The sequence below is a fragment of the Maniola hyperantus genome, chromosome 14 (genome assembly GCF_902806685.2).
Source record: "Maniola hyperantus chromosome 14, iAphHyp1.2, whole genome shotgun sequence".
Classification (NCBI taxonomy): Eukaryota; Metazoa; Arthropoda; class Insecta; order Lepidoptera; family Nymphalidae; genus Maniola; species Maniola hyperantus.
The window spans coordinates 4919424-4935658 of NC_048549.1; the positions used below are offsets into that span (position 1 = coordinate 4919424).

Here is a 16235-nt window from a genome sequence, read left to right on the forward strand (position 1 = left end):
GTCGCAGCGGAGCAACCACGAGATTTTTTCCATGAGTATTGTGACACAAGCTACTTTTTATCCTGGAAAATCAAACAGTTTCCTCGGGATTTATAAAAACCTAAATCGACGCGAACGAAGTCTCGGGCATCGGCTAGTAAAAAATCATAATAATAATATCATGGTGATTTTCTCGGAATAACACTGCGAGAAGATAACAAAACATTTTTTCAATCCTTTTCCATTTCTTTGTATATTGAAAAGAAAATAGAAAAGCGAAGTTGACCTTTCATTTCATACGACGCAGTTATCTAGCCATTTGTTTTCGTATTAAGTATCGCCAGTGAGAGAAATGGCCTGAAAGCCCGCCATTTTTAAGGAAAAATTCTTTGAAATAATTGTTGATATTCTCATTTAATCATTCAAGGCTTTTTGAATCTTTGGACTATTTGTCCATTCCACTCCTAATACCTATTATGCCAAATAATACAAGATAAAGCCTCCCGGACGAAGTAGCCGGCAAAGGCTATTCTGGACATTAGATCGTGTTATCACACGGACAGGTATGCCAAACTAAATTTAAAATTAAACTTTTGGCGTTATGGGCGCGATACCCACAGAATCGCAAGGTTCGAGTCCTGCCGGTTCCCTGATTATACACGATTATCCGAAAAAATCGGCCAAGAGCGAGTCGGACTCGCGCACGAAGGGTTCCGTACCGTTGTATGGGAGCCCCCTTAAATATTTATTTTATTCTGTTTTTTAGTATTTGTTGTTATAGCGGCAACATCATCTGGAAAATTTCAATTAACTATCACAGTTCATGGAATACAGCCTGGAGACAGACAAACAGACAGACGGACAAAGTCTTAGTAATAGCACAAATAGGGTCCCGTTTTACCTTTTGGGTACGGAACCCCAAAAATGAGTGTAATGTTTTCAGGGTTCATGTATGTATGATGTGAGTTTCTTTCCTTTTCTTTTTCTTTCCGAATCTGTTCAGGCATTTAAAAGTTATAGTGAAATAAATTTCACTATAACTTTTAAATGCCTGAACAGATTCGGATGTACCTACGGGGTATCGTAAGAATTCTCGCATCATCGTAAGTGATACTGGGTATAAATTTATGAACAACATAAAATAACATGGTGGCAGTATGGTGCCATTTTCAAAATATGATTTTATTTTTATTTTTTGGCATAGTGTTTTTTATTTTTTTTAGTTACGACTTGTTTTAAATATGTATTTGAAAATTTATTTAAATAGGTAAGTACATACATATATAGTTTCCTTAAAAGTGTAGGTAGGTAAAACACTATCATAAAATCATAAATTTAAACAAAGTACGATTTATGATATAAAAACTTAACGTGAAAAAAACAACCGCATAAAATTACGACATATTTTTATAGTTACTTAAGAACAAACAAAAGAATCACGAGTGGTACACGGGCGAAGGGTCCATTACTGTCAGGGCGCTGAGGAGGTACTCTTGAAATGGGTACCGCGACTTTCAGCGGAGTCAAGCGCGCGTTAATGATGCCTATACACGTCCACTTTTGTACAGTTGTTGTTCTAAGGCCTAGTGTACACTGATAATAAATTTTGTAGAAGTTAGCTATGACAAGTTATTTGCATTTAGTAAAGACTCGCAGCAAGTCAATTTGAGCTTATAGAAGGAACCATAAGCTTAATTTGCTATAATCCGCCAAATCAGACAAATCTGTATGGTACAGCATGCAGCATGTGATGTGCACCACCCACCCTCCCACTACTAAAGAAAATGGAAAAGGTTATATTTTCTGAAAAATTTCCAGATTTCCGCTTGAAGTGCAGCTCGATGGAGCAAATATTATATTACGCAATTACGGTGAATCTAGATTTTGAACGACGGTCGGTCAATATGATTTTATGAATCTACTATTAAATGCTACGATAATATTGGTGTTTTTATAAGAAAGACCACTATGAATTTATTGTTCTAAGTATTGTAGAGCCACCATCATCAAACCTTTAGGTACTTATATTAATTACTTCACTCGACATTTTGTTTAGTTATGTCCAAGTATTTTAGGCCCAAGTTTCTTATACGCTGATGTCGGTGACTTAGCATTGTCACGCGTAGGTACTTATCATACTTATCTACTGTCAGCGTGGAGCGCGACGGAATAGTAAACTTCAATTGCTTTAGAAATAAAAATACTTATAAATAAATAAATAAATAAATAAATAACCTTTTATTTGGGACCATAGCGCACAGTACAAAACAGAACAACACCAGACAAACGTACATAAACAAAACAAAAAAAAACACAACAAAAAACAGAGCATGAAGACAAAAAGATCACAAATACTTAACTAATACGTACGGCTTTCCATGCATTTCAACCGAGAAAACAATCGCACTTACTTAGCTCCTATAGATAGTGTACGACTGTACCTACGTGTATAGAGGCGGCGATTTTCCCAGCCGAATTGCATGGAATTACAGTAAAATTAATCTAAAATAAAATAAAATAAATGTCTGACATAAACCCGAATGCGTGTCTGTGGCGCATAGCTGTCCCAAAAAAGGGAATTGCCTCAGCGTAATGCTGTAGTAGTGTATGTGGGTACACTACCTCAGCGCTGTTTTTCAGGCATCCCCTGAAAAATTCCGCTCGACGTCCCGGACCGGTCCGGGTTTCATAATTTATCTGTGCGATTGACCCCTCGGCGTTAAATTGACATACTAATATCTATGGATGGGCGAAAAATTGTCTGAAACTGAGTATTTTTCTCGGTCGGTGGTCTGGCATAGTAACTAATACTTACTTAGTAAACTAACTGACTTTTTATTCAAAAAACAAGGCTTATGACGAGTCCCCCACGGTGTGCGAGGGTTAGATTCTTGGGTAGTCTCTAGAAACCTCCCAGTGCTAATTATTTAGGCCGCTTTCCAAGATACTGGAATGGTGGGTGATCGATACCTCAAGAACTCAAGCAAGTGCTTCCAAAGTCTTTTGCTTTTCTAAGAGTATCTTTTTGAGCTTAGACTTGAAAGCAAATACTGACTTAAGGTGCTGTACTGGAGGTGGGATAATGTTCCAGATCCTGGAAAAAGCAAGCCTGAAACTCCCTCGGAATGCTGCTGTTCTATGCCTTGGCACGGCCATTTGACACGCTGAACCTCTTGGCGTAAACCTGCTCTGCTGTCTTGCCCATTTAATCTGTGTGAAAAGATATTCTGGTTTTCCAGTGGAGATCACCCCAAATAACATAGTAGCCAAGTGCAGATTCCTTCTAGCTGACATATTTAAGAGGTTTGCTTTGTTGAGGTAAGGACTAATATGTGAGCGAGGAGCAATGGGGAAACAGAACCGAGCACAGGCATTTTGGACTCTCTGTATTAGCTTTTTGGTTCTTCCAAGCAAACATGGTCCATATGCTGTGTCTGCGTAGTTTAACTTTGACAAAATAAGTGAATCACATATTCGTATTCTGACTTCTAAGCTAAGGTAAGATCTTATCTTGTAAAGCACTTTTAATCTGTAGAAGCAGTTTTTGACTGTATTCGAAATATGTGATTCAAAGTGCAAGTTTGAATCAAAGATTACTCCCAAATTTCTTGCCTCAGTTACTTTTTCTACACTAGTATTTCCTATTCTGACTTGTGTACCCAGAGACTCAATTGTTTTTGTCATCTTATTTGTTCCTAGTATCATGTACTTAGACTTGAGAGGATTCAATAATAATGAGTTTTTCTCTGACCAGTTAGATACTCTATTTAAATCTTCATTGATTTTAAATTCTGCGTCTGCTGCGTCTTGTGGTTTGAAAAAGAGATATAGTTGCACGTCGTCAGCATATAGATGGTATTTGCAGTTGGAAAAACAGTGAACTATATCTGCTGTATAAATAGCAAAAAGCAATGGACTGAGCGCGGATCCTTGAGGTACACCTCGAAGTACCGGAGATGTTGACGAAATCAGTTTAGTACCATCACTTTTAATTATATGCACAGATTGGGCCCGGCCACTGAGGAAGCTATTGAACCACTTTAAGGTCGACATTCCAAATCCATAATATGACAGCTTTGAAAGTAATAGTGTGGTATCGATTGAGTCAAACGCACGAGAGAAATCAAGCAGCACCAGGATGGTTCCCATACCCTGATCTTGTGCTGTCAGGATGTTATCAATTACATCCATCATTGCAGTCGCTGTACTGTGGCATTTCCGAAATCCTGATTGGTGAGCTGGTAATATTTTGTTTTCCTCTACAAACGCTGTCATTTGGGCACATACAAGTTTTTCTAAGATCTTAGATATACATGGCAAGATACTGATAGGCCTAAGATCTTTCATACTGGTTGGATTATTTACTTTTGGAAGGGGTTTGACTATTGCAGTTTTCCATGCATTTGGGAATGTGCTGGTTGTTATAGATTTATTTATAATAGCTGTTATAGTACTTAAACTCTGTGGAAGTGTCCAATGCAACATCTGTAACGAGATTTCGTCTAGGCCTAGTGCGTTTGATTTTAATCCTTTGATTATTTTTATAACTTCTGCTTCAGTTACTGGTTTCAGGTTAAAAATATTAGGACCAAACCTGTTGAATTCATAGTATGTAAGATAAGAAAGTGAAGGCCTCTCTCTATATGGTATGTTCAAAAAATGATTATTTATTTTCTCCGGGTCACATAAGCCTGTTGGTATTTCATACTCTTGTTTTTTATTCATCCCTACATTCTTTTTTAGATTCTTCCATAACAACATAGGCTTATTAATACATTGATTTATATAAAATTTAAAATAGGCACTTTTTTCTGCTTCCATTGCCTCACACACAATCTTTTTAACATTCTTGTAGTACTCTTTATGTGACTCATTTTTTGATGCTTTATATCGAGAATGACTTTGATTACGCAGCTTAATCATTTTCTTAATAGTGTAAGTTATCCAGGGGCATGATTGTTCTTTTACCTTTATCTTTTTTGTTGGAGCGTGCATGTCAAATAAAGTTAAAATGTAACTATTAAATACCAACGTCATATCTGCAACATTTTTCAAACGGTTAATAGTTTCCCATGGAACTCTATTAAGGTCTGCATTAAAGTCTTCTGCAATAATATCTTTTAGTGATCTGATGGTAATCCACCGGGGAACTATTTTAGCCTTCTTTAGGTTTAATATGAGCGTGATTATGGCATGGCTACCTAACTCTTGTACATGCTTCACCTCTATATCTCGGGTTGAGGCATCTGTACAAACTACATCTATCAAAGTCTCACTGTGGTCAGTAAAATGAGTTGGCTCTGTGACTACTTGGTTAAGGTTTATATAGGTTAGGAAGTCATTAAAAAGTTTAGTTTTGTTATCGAGTGGATTTAGTAGATTGATGTTAAAATCTCCCAAGAGTATTGTATTGTCATAGCTTGAGAATAGAGTCAGTGATTGGGTGATAGAGTCAATAAATATCTCAACATCCTGCCATGGAGGTCGATATGCTGTCCCTACCACGATCATTTTTTGACCCACTTTTAAACGTAGCCACATCTGTTCAACTGAATGAGGATTTGGATGTTCACAAACACTAAATCTTAAACCCCTCTTTATATAGAATCCTACTCCACCTCCTCGTCCCCCTTTTATATTTGGCGACCTCGGTGTATGAAAAAGGCGGTAGCCAGGTACCTGCGGAGCAAGTCCTTCTTCCCCCTCCCTCAGCCAGGTTTCATTGATAGCTATTAGATCTACTTTGATTTCACTCATTGCCACTAGGAATTCATCCTGCCGAGTTCCAAGTGAGCCTGCATTAAACAGTCCAACTTTAAGGAATTTTGACTTAACCTTCATATTCAGGCACTTTCACTTGATTGTGAACTAAGTTATAGAGTATAATTTGATTTGAAGCATGGATGAGGCTCACAGTTGCAATGTGGCATACGATTTGTGTAACGAACCTAAGACATATTTGACGCAATAAACGGAGGCGGACATATATTTTTCTTGAAATCATAAATTCATATTCGCCCAACGAAACGTGAGTTAGTTTAATATTTGACAAGCTATTTTTTGTTGTGCTAGTTTGAAGCAAGATTTCATTGCTTAAAGAATATATTATATCGCCATAAATAACATTCAGAACAACATCTTCTTTTTCTAATTGAACCAGGTCTTTTTTACTTAGTTTATAAGCCCAAATATCCACAGTCAACCTGCGTGCCAGAGACACGCATACGTCCCAAGAGAACTTAGTGCACAAAAATAAACATACAAACACAAAATTATAAACATACACCTGAACAGCCGAATAGTATAATATTATATGCTTATAGTTATTTAGAACAGCGTCCGATTGCTCAGTCTCTACCAACCTGAATGGCACCAAAAACACGAACAATATCTGTCTCTACCTTAATGCTGTGAGCCGGCTGGCCCTCACCTTTCCGTGCGTAGATGCGCCCACGCTTCGTCCACGTATACTTCCACTGCATCTTTCGTGCCGCTTCTCGTGCAAGATAGAAGAGATGGCGGTTTTTCTTGGTCAGCCTCTCATTGACATAAAAGGGCCTGGCCGGTGCGTCGAGGCCGATATCCGCCGTTGTGGCCCCGCGCCTCACACGCGCGCTTTGGAGCAGCTCATCTCGCTGACTGCGTCTCGCTAGCCTCGCCACCAGACGCCTGCCTCGACCCCCGCTACTCAACTGAGCTGCGCTATCATTGGCTTTACCAACTCTCTCTGCAAAGATGACGTCCTTACTGTCCAGATCTACACCGAGTTTTGCAGCCAGAGTCGTGACAATGTGGATAGGATTTTCTCCTTTCACTTCTGGCAGATTGGTGAACTCTATGTCTGCCTGCAAAAGCTCCTGGTCGCGCTCGTTTAGCTCCTCCTGTAGTAGAGCTACTTTTTCCTCCAAGACACGCAGCTCTCTATCTGGTCTGCCCTGACTCATTTCCAGAGTAGCTTTCTCTATTGCCACCAACCTCCCCTCTATATCATCGATGCGCCGATTGCACCCTGTGATGATACTCCGCATGTCAAGGAGTTCCGTTCGTAACTCCTTGAACTCCCTCCTGACCTCTCTAAGTTCCTCGCGGAAAAGGCGCATTTCTAGGGCCAAGTCCAGCGGCTGTGTAGTGTCGAAGACCGTGTCGTTTAGCGTTACTTCACTGTCATCGCATGCAGCTGATGTATCCACTCCCGCCGTAGTCTGTGCGGAGTCTTCTGGAGCAACTGAGTCATCCAGCTGGTAATCGCTGCTGGCGTGCTTTACGGGTGTCCCAGTATTTCCAGTTTTAGGCACTTTCATTTTGCACTCCGGGCACATCCACCCCTGAGCAATTTGTGCTACTTCTGGGACCCCAATACACGCTTTGTGGTACAACGCTGGACATATACTACATTTAGCGCCACCTGCTGTCGACAGGAATTTCCCGCAGGCACCGCACCGCATCATCACCCGATCAAGGAATCCAATCGACTTGTACTAGGTAATGTGACCGTTATCCGATAGATGGCAATGTGTGTTACTTATTCACCGCGTACCAATCTGTTGGGTGTGTTAGTTTCAGGGTTATCAAAGAGATGGCGCTGTTGACAGCCAAATTTGCGGAGCGGCAGTCTAATTAACCGTGGAGGTACCCTCTTTCGTGTTTATGTGTAACAGTTTCTCACCTTTAATAACAGATTTTGCAGCACTAAACTCAACCACTACGACTTGTTACTATTTTTGAACACTTTATAGTCTAATCAACTTTAAAATACGCTCACCAAGAGCACTCAACGGCAAAAATTGTATATTGTTTTGCTAAAATCAAACTACGGAGCACTGACAACGCGACAGGTCCGTGACGTCGCCGGACGCGGAATCATAATAAAAACGCGGACGCGGAAATTATAATAAAAATTATCGTGTCGACACCTTAACATTTTTTCAAATTGTAGCCATTATGTGTTATATGGCACGCTAACAAAAATAACCCACTATATAACAATCTCGTATTGCATCTCGGTGCAATGCGATCCACCTACGTGAATTTATGTGAAAATGGGCTTTTAACTTTTACCACGATAAAAGTATATTACCTACTACTTATTAAGTATTCGTATGCCTATCTCTTCTATCTCTATCTCTAAGTAAGGCTAGTCGTCACTCGTTTTTCAGTATATACTGAAAATAGCGCTTCTCTTTCGCGGATTTAAAACGTTTTGTCGCTGAAAATGCAAATTTTTTCGCACTGATTATGCTTGTATAAACTTTGTTAGAATAAACTTGTGTGTCATAGCGCAATGAGTTATTGTCAAAACAGAAATGCTCCGTAAAATTTGAAATTCTCGAAGTCTTTAGCACCGAAAGACAATACAATAAATACCTAGCGAGTAAACAATAACGTTCCTTTTAGAAGTACTTATTTCTCAAGAAAGCTACTTTGTGCCTAGTCTATACAAATTCCCCGGCAGCCCACAGAAAGTAGGTTAATTAGTTAAAGCTATATTAACGACCCTAATTACTTGATTAACCCTAACTGTAAAATAACATTTTTAGGCGCGCATTTGTGTTTGTTAAGAGCAACGAACTCTATGTACCTATACTATGTACTATAGACCAAGATCCCAATAGTGTCAGATCTGTCTTATTTTATGAGTAACAAAATATGTGCGATAGAGTAGTGCTTGTACTACATACCTTTAACGTTCGCATATTTGCTAGCTTGAGCTAGGGGGCAATTTAAAAATACTCACTTTTCTTAAGTCTGAGTGCTGATTTTATGTATGTTTTCTAGAATACTGTTAATTAATAGTCTATAGTAATATTATAAAGAGGTAATGTTTGGAAGTTTGTTTGTAGCGGGTAATCTCTGATTTTTTTGATTGCGATTTTAAAAATTATTTCACCAGTAGAACGCAGTGGCATGATTAGATACTTTGATTTCAATTACATAAGGAAGTCAACGATATCTCCCTATTCTGAGGTGGAATAGTGAAGGAGGATCAACGTTGTGAAGTTTCTTAGCACATCTTGCAAAATAGGTAGTTATCCGTTTGAGTTGAGGGGTGTCTGGCAAGGGCTCTCTCTGTACCTATATATAAAAGCAGTAAACTGCGTAATGCTTGCTTATAGTTGGCGGCTAACAATATTAACAATACAGGTGTGAACGCGCGCTAATTTTAAGGTTGGATTTGAATTGCATAAAACTAAAAGGTTTCCGTCACAGATTGCTAGGTATAGCAACAAGACTGCCTTCGTTTTTTTCTGTATCTTGTATTGTTTTCTTGTGTATTATACCTATGTTTGCAAAAAATTGAGTTTTCTAAACAAAACACGCTTACAGTAAGAGATCACGTACTATAGTATAGTGAAATTGTTATGTTCACTGAACCTTGCGTTTAACGAACATCGAAGGCTTTTGTTACGTAAAACGTTTCCAACGGCATACGTTTGGGTCTCGTGCTGGTATTTAAACCTGCAATGCAGTAGACCGTGGGTTACCGGTTCCATGTCGAACTTTTAAACTTTTAACAGTTAATTTTTAATCGGCGCGTGAAAGATTATGAATTTGATTATTTTAGCTTATTTAAAAAAAACCGGCCAAGTGCGAGTCAGACTCGCGCACTGAAGGTTCCGTACTAAAATCGTATATTATCGACACTTTGTACGATAAATCAAAAACTATTATGCCTAAAAATAAATAAAAATCTGTTATAGAATGGACAAGTATCTTTCTTATGATATTCATATGATACCCCACTAGGTAGGTATAGTAATCTTACTTTGAAAGTTGAAAATAGTAATTGTTCGTTCATGAACACATTTTAATTGTTTTCTTGTGATGTAACCACAAATTCACGGTTTTCAGATTTTTTTCCCCTCATGTCTGCTATAAGATCTACCTTTCTGCCTTTCATGATTCTAGGTCAACGGGAAATACCCTAAAGGTTTCTTAACAGACAGACAGACAGATAACAAAGTGATCCTATAAGGGTTCCGTTTTCCTTTTGAGGTGCGGAACCCTAAAAGTTACATATTTCTGGCTCAGTAGTGCAGTAGGTAGGTCCGTAGGTATCTATTTCTTGAAAGCAGGAACTGTGTTTGTATTCTATTTGTATCAATATATGACTTATTGTCATAATGTCCTGAATTCTTCTCATTCTTAGATGTCTGATGAGGTGGATCGACAGCTACAACTCAATGAGAAAAACCTTACAGAAGAGACACTAGAATTGCATTTGCACCAGAAATTGAAAAGAACAGCTGCCGAGTTTCTTGGTGGTTCTTCTCGATGGGAAGCGCATTCCGAACCAGTGGTAGATCAATTGACGATTCTAAAGCATTATGTAAAAGAATATTCGCATAAAAAAATGTTCTAATTTCTAAGTATTAAGATTAATTTATATTTTGTGTAGAAAATTGGCAAAAGTAAGTGAAATAAATCATGCAAATAATACTTTTGAACTACTTTGAAACAAAATAATACTTGTTACAAAATAAAGAACAAAGTTCGGCGTTATTCGTGAGTAGCTCCGAAATAAACAATATTATTATTTTGGGACATTTCTTCAAAAAGACTACAAGCAATGCTATTAAGTACCTACCTAATAAACAATAATCCCTTTGATGTTTGTAATACAGAATAAAACCCGGTCAAGTGCGAGTCGGACTCACTCACGAAGGGTCTCGTACACAGATTACAGTTACTTCTTTTATCTATGGTCCGTACTATTGTACAAGATTTCGCCATTTATTTGTGACTAGCTTATTCTCGCGACTTCATCCGCGTGGACTACACAAATTTCTAACCCCTATTTTATCCCCTTAGGGATTGAATTTTCAAAAATCCTTCCTTAGCGGATGTCTACGTCGTGATAGCTATGTGCATACCAAATTTCAGCCCGATCCGTCCCGCAGTTCGAGCTGTGCGTTGATATATTAGTCAGTCAGTCAGTTAACTTTTCCTATTAATAGACCTATTCATAGACTAGAAGACTAGATGATGCTCGCGACTCCATTCGCGTGGATTTAGGTTTTTATAAATCCCATGAGAACTCATTGATTTTCTGGGACCTAAAGTAGTCAATGTTCTTCATCGGGATGCAAGCTATCTATGTGCCGAATTTTACCAGAATCGGTTAAACGGATAGGCCGTGAAAATCTAGTAGATAGACAGACAGACACTTACATATTTGCAATATTCGTATGGATGGTTTTAGTAGGTAAATATATTTTTTTCCTCAAAACATTTTTTTTGTGATGTGACCACAAATCAACGGTTTTCGGATTTTTTCCTTTACTTGTGCTATAAGACCTACGCACCTGCCAAATTTTATATAGGTCAACGGGAAGTACCCTATAGGTTTTCTTGACAGACACGACAGGCAGACGTACAGACGGACAGATGGACTGACATACAGACAACAAAGTGATCCTATAAGTGTTCCCTTTTTTTTTTGAGGCACAGAACCCTAAAAATAGGTTTAATATACCTAAATAAAGTAAGTACGGGTTGGGCACGTAGCTACGACCTGCGACCTCTGGAGTCATTGAACTATTGTACCTTCTTAGTAATGTTAAAAAGAAATCTAAATAGCTATTGGAAACCTGTGATCCAATTTCAGGAATGCCTTACCGATCGCGATCGTTTGAAATTTTATACTTTTCTTCGCTGTTTCTTCTCGGTAGGAAAGGCATTCTCCGAACCAGTGGTAGATGCATCCGACTATTCGTAAGTACTTGTAAAAGTTTATTCGAATAAAAAAGATTTTTATTTTACTGAGAATTCCCGTGGCGGATTTAGGAGATAATTAAATAGATAATACAATTATTATTATAATACGGTATTTTACACCAAGCGAGAAAAAACCAACAAATACATAAACAAGGTAGTACCTATTAGCAATAAGCAATCAAAAAAAATTCACTGGGAACCGCTGCTTTCCAATCCGCGTAACGTCATGACAGCTCATAAAGCTAAAAAGATGACAGTATCGCAGCAAAATTTGAAATGTAAAATTTAAATGCATTTTATTGCACTTATAGATCGAATAAATTTTTTGTAAATTTTTTGGTAGTTTATTATCACTTTAGGGTCAAATTACGATACTTTTCAAAAAAGGTTAAAATACCCTATTATAAATTTAACATAGCCTCGCATTTTTAGTAATAAATTGTACTGGATTGTTTTTTTATATAAGAAAAAATATTCTTGAATTTCAGTAATTCACCTATTTGTTTCAGTATTCAGTGGTAAGTAAAAGCTAAGGCTACAAGTCTTATTTAACTTTGAGACAAGTTAATTAAAACTTCGGTCCCTATTCTCGCTAAAGAAAATTATTTATAGAGTAATTTACAACACAAGTATTTTGACACAGTTATTATCATCAGTTCAATGGAAAGGGAAGGGACCGGCAACAACAGTCATTCTGTTAGGAAAATCGATCAAGTAATCTATTCGAATATGCATTATAAAAGCCCCTACACACAATTGTTTCTTCAGCGTCAGTGTTCGACAAACGCAGACGCACGCACGCGCCGCGTATACTTTGAAGTAAGATTTTTTACACCTTTGTTACCTGTTATCTCCCAAAGCCACCATGATCCAAACAAACGTTCCTCCCAGTGTTGGGGACAATACGCAGAGAAACTTTCAGCTTTTATAAAATAAGGAAGGTCTGGCACGCGCTGGCTCTTAGGCCATATTATTACTTAGGTACATCAAAGGTTATAAAAATTAGGATCAAATTTCCCATGTTATTGTATTAAGATAAAGAAAATTCGCCTAAGAAATGCTGACATCCTCAGCCGGGCCTACGAGGAGAGATGGCGACGATATAGCACGTAATTGATCTTTTAAATTGCTTAGTTTGCATAAATAGTGTTTAGTTTTAAAGTAGGTAAGTACATCGAATAAAAAATTGTCAAAAGCGTTTTTGTATTGATTTAGCTTTCCTTTCGCGATACCTATCGATTTTTTTGAAAATGCGATGCTATTCATACTACTATAGATATGTAAGTACCTATTATTTTTATAGTTAGGTTCCTAGAGTTTTGCTCTTCATGCTAAACCTATTCAGGTAATAAAAAGGTAAAATATAAGGGTCTGCCAATCCGCACTTGGCCAGCGTGGTGGCCTATGGCCAAACCCTTCTTTTACTGAGAAGAGACCCGTGCTCTGTAGTGAGCCGGTGATGAGTTGATCATGAAGCGATTATGTACCTATGTATATAATAATTATAATATCAAACTCGAAATCCAAAAGTAATAGGTATCAGATTATTTATGGATAGGTAAATAATATCTGTGTATTACTAATATCTATGTCTGCTATGCGAAAATCGAAAAACAGATCCAATCTTCTATTACGAGCGAAATAAACGGCTTTGATTCCTCGTCTTATTTAACCATGGGCCTTTTAGCCACATCGTAAAGATACGTTCAGAAGGCTGTTTTTACCCGAAACTGTAAGACATTTTATCGAATAGATTGCCAACAGCCAGTATACTAACCAGGGTTGTATGCGGATGCAGATGTCTGAATTAATGCGAATGTTCCGCATTTGCGGATGTGGATGCGAATGTCCGTAACACCCTTGTTGGGTACCATTGTACACTTTTTGATCGGTCAGTTAGCGAACGAAGATACAAACTAGCAAACACGCGCGAGGAATGCGCCATTCAGGCCCCGCTCACTTTCTTTGCAGGTCGATACTTGTTGCAAATATAAATCCGCATCCGTTAAAGGTGCGCATTAATTGATGCGGATGCGGATGTACCGCGCTTGCGGATGCGAATATCCGTAATACATTTGATACTGATCACTAAACAGGAGTTAACATATTTATCAGCTATACGAGACTTCACCGCTTGGGGCCTGTACGAACAATTTAATAGAATATTCATTGCCGTTGCAATAAAATCACGTAGAGTAAAATTATCACCCTCTAAACACAGCCTAAGCGTTCGAGCTTTGGAAAAGGGTAAAATTCGTCGTCAATCGTGATTTGAATTGAAAGTTGGAACTTTATGTCTGGTTTAAAGCCGGGAACGCGTCTGAATAGTCCCCTGTGACGGTGGCGCTGAAATTTTAAAGCTAGCTTTTTGAATGGGTGAATAAAAGTTGTAACATAAAAAAATCATGCTGCCTCATATTGTTAGCGTTTTCTGTGTTATTTTTATAGCACTCCCATAGGTACAGAATATAGCGAAATACCCAGAAATATATAATAGCATAGAATAGAATAGTTTTTATTCAAATAAACCTTTATGAGTCGTCAGTGCGTCAAAATAAATTATCACTGGTTCGGGATATGTGTGGGAGGGTAGGTTTCCACGCGTAGATAACTAAAATAGTCCTCGTTACGTCTTGCAGGAGCCACCTAGGTTAGTTACCCGGTGGCATGCGCGGGGTCAAAAACCAACATAAATACCTAGTCTCGAGAGGAATTTCGGTAACATATTCCTTGTGAAAATTTTAACTAAGCTATAAGTAAATTAAATATTTTCAGGTCTGACTATCTAATATCTACTAAAGCTTTAAAAAAAAATTGTCAACAAAACAGACGCTGCGCCTTCGATGTTCATTGTGCATTACGTACCGTAGTAGGTATAATATACTAGCTACGCTTGATGCCTACGTCATAATAGCTATCTGAATGCCAAATTTCAGTCCGATCCGTCCAGTAGTTGAAGCTGTGTGTTGATAGATCAGTCAGTCAGTCAGTCACCTTTTCCTTTTAATTATTATTTAGAATATTAAATATGTAGATATGTACGTAGTTACACCACATGAGTAGATGTGGTTACACTACTGCTTTTAAAGATATTGACAATTTTATGAGTCTCGTGTTATGGTAAATAGCCCATCAAACATATTTTATAGTTTACTATAGTAAGATTATTCGAGTATCTAGGATGTCTTGGTATATCTTTCGTAAGAAAATTCAAAACTGCGCAGTAGTCTATGATAAGTTAAGTTTCATCTGAGACTGACGGCTACTATAGTACCTAGTCGCCTCCAGCTCGCTGGACAAATGACCCTAAGAAGGCGGAAAGTGGATGGATCTCAGGAGAAAGGGACCACACGTCACTAATGCCTAGCAAAGGTGCATCATTGGACGCAAATAGGCTGATAATGTTGATGATTATTTAGGATCGCTCTAAACTCATAGTTCTGGAAATCCCAGCCTCCAATAGCCAGAATTTGCTCACTAATATCCCACTGAGGAACGTGTGGCTTATTTGTGACTATGCATATCTATTGATTGCGATTATTAAACAATTGACCCAAGTCAGCAACTGAATGGGTGACCGACTTTGGAGTTCCAAATTTGGCCTTTTCGCTTCCTCCGTGCCTCGGGGAGTATGTTAAGCTGTCAGTTTTGGTTATTATCACCAACATCTGATAATAACTGTAAAAATCTAAGAGTCGAAATCTCGTCCTCTTAATCAAGTTGTGTGCAGAAGGATCTGGGAACCAGAAAGAAAATTCCGACCATTAGGTATGTGACTAATGGAAAGGGATCACGATCCTCAGCAATGAGGAATACAATGAGAGATAGAGAGAGAGAGAAAGAGAGAGACCACAATTTCAACTCTTGAGACAGGCACTTTACAATAATTGTAGATATTTCAAATCAATTCGTGATATAAGTATTCGTGAAATAGCTACATAGAGCCCACAATATTTTTTTTCAATACTACTTTCTGCTAATGCTATCTTTTGTTACGCTTCATCCCGATAAGGAACGATCATGACTATAATAATGGTTGGGTATTTATTATTGCAAAGAAAGAAACCTTTGTTAGGCGAAAACTAGCCTCGTTTTATTGGCATGCTACCTTCCTCTATTATTCGTGGAAGGCCCCGTATAGTCAGAAACTTTCTTTATGAATTTCCCTCGGTAACAAACACGAATATTTGATGGCTTTTCGTTTACTTTTTTGCTGTTAATTCATGTTATTATAACGTAATGGGTAAGCGATTCACATTCTCCCAGTACAATTCTGCATTGTACCTAATATGCTACTAGAGTCAAATTAGTATGAATATTTACGAACTACGGAATCCAGAATGAAAAGAGGATTAGCCGTCTAATTTTGTACAGTGATGTGCTTGAGCGCAAAATCCAGCAAGTTTGGAATAACTATGACGAGAAAAGTTTGGATCGACCAATGTCATTCCAGTCCACAGTCATTTTTATTTTGCACCTCGAAACCGAAAAGCCTAATCTGATCGGTCTGCTAAACATTTCTTCGCCCATTTCCACTCTGG

The 16235-nt window shown here is 38.1% G+C and overlaps 1 protein-coding gene across 3 annotated transcripts in view; it reads right to left on the bottom strand.

Moving 5' to 3' along the window:
• LOC117988070 (dual specificity protein phosphatase 22-like) overlaps positions 1-16235 on the bottom strand; it is a 54097-nt gene that overhangs the window by 35358 nt on the left and 2504 nt on the right. The window lies entirely within an intron of this gene.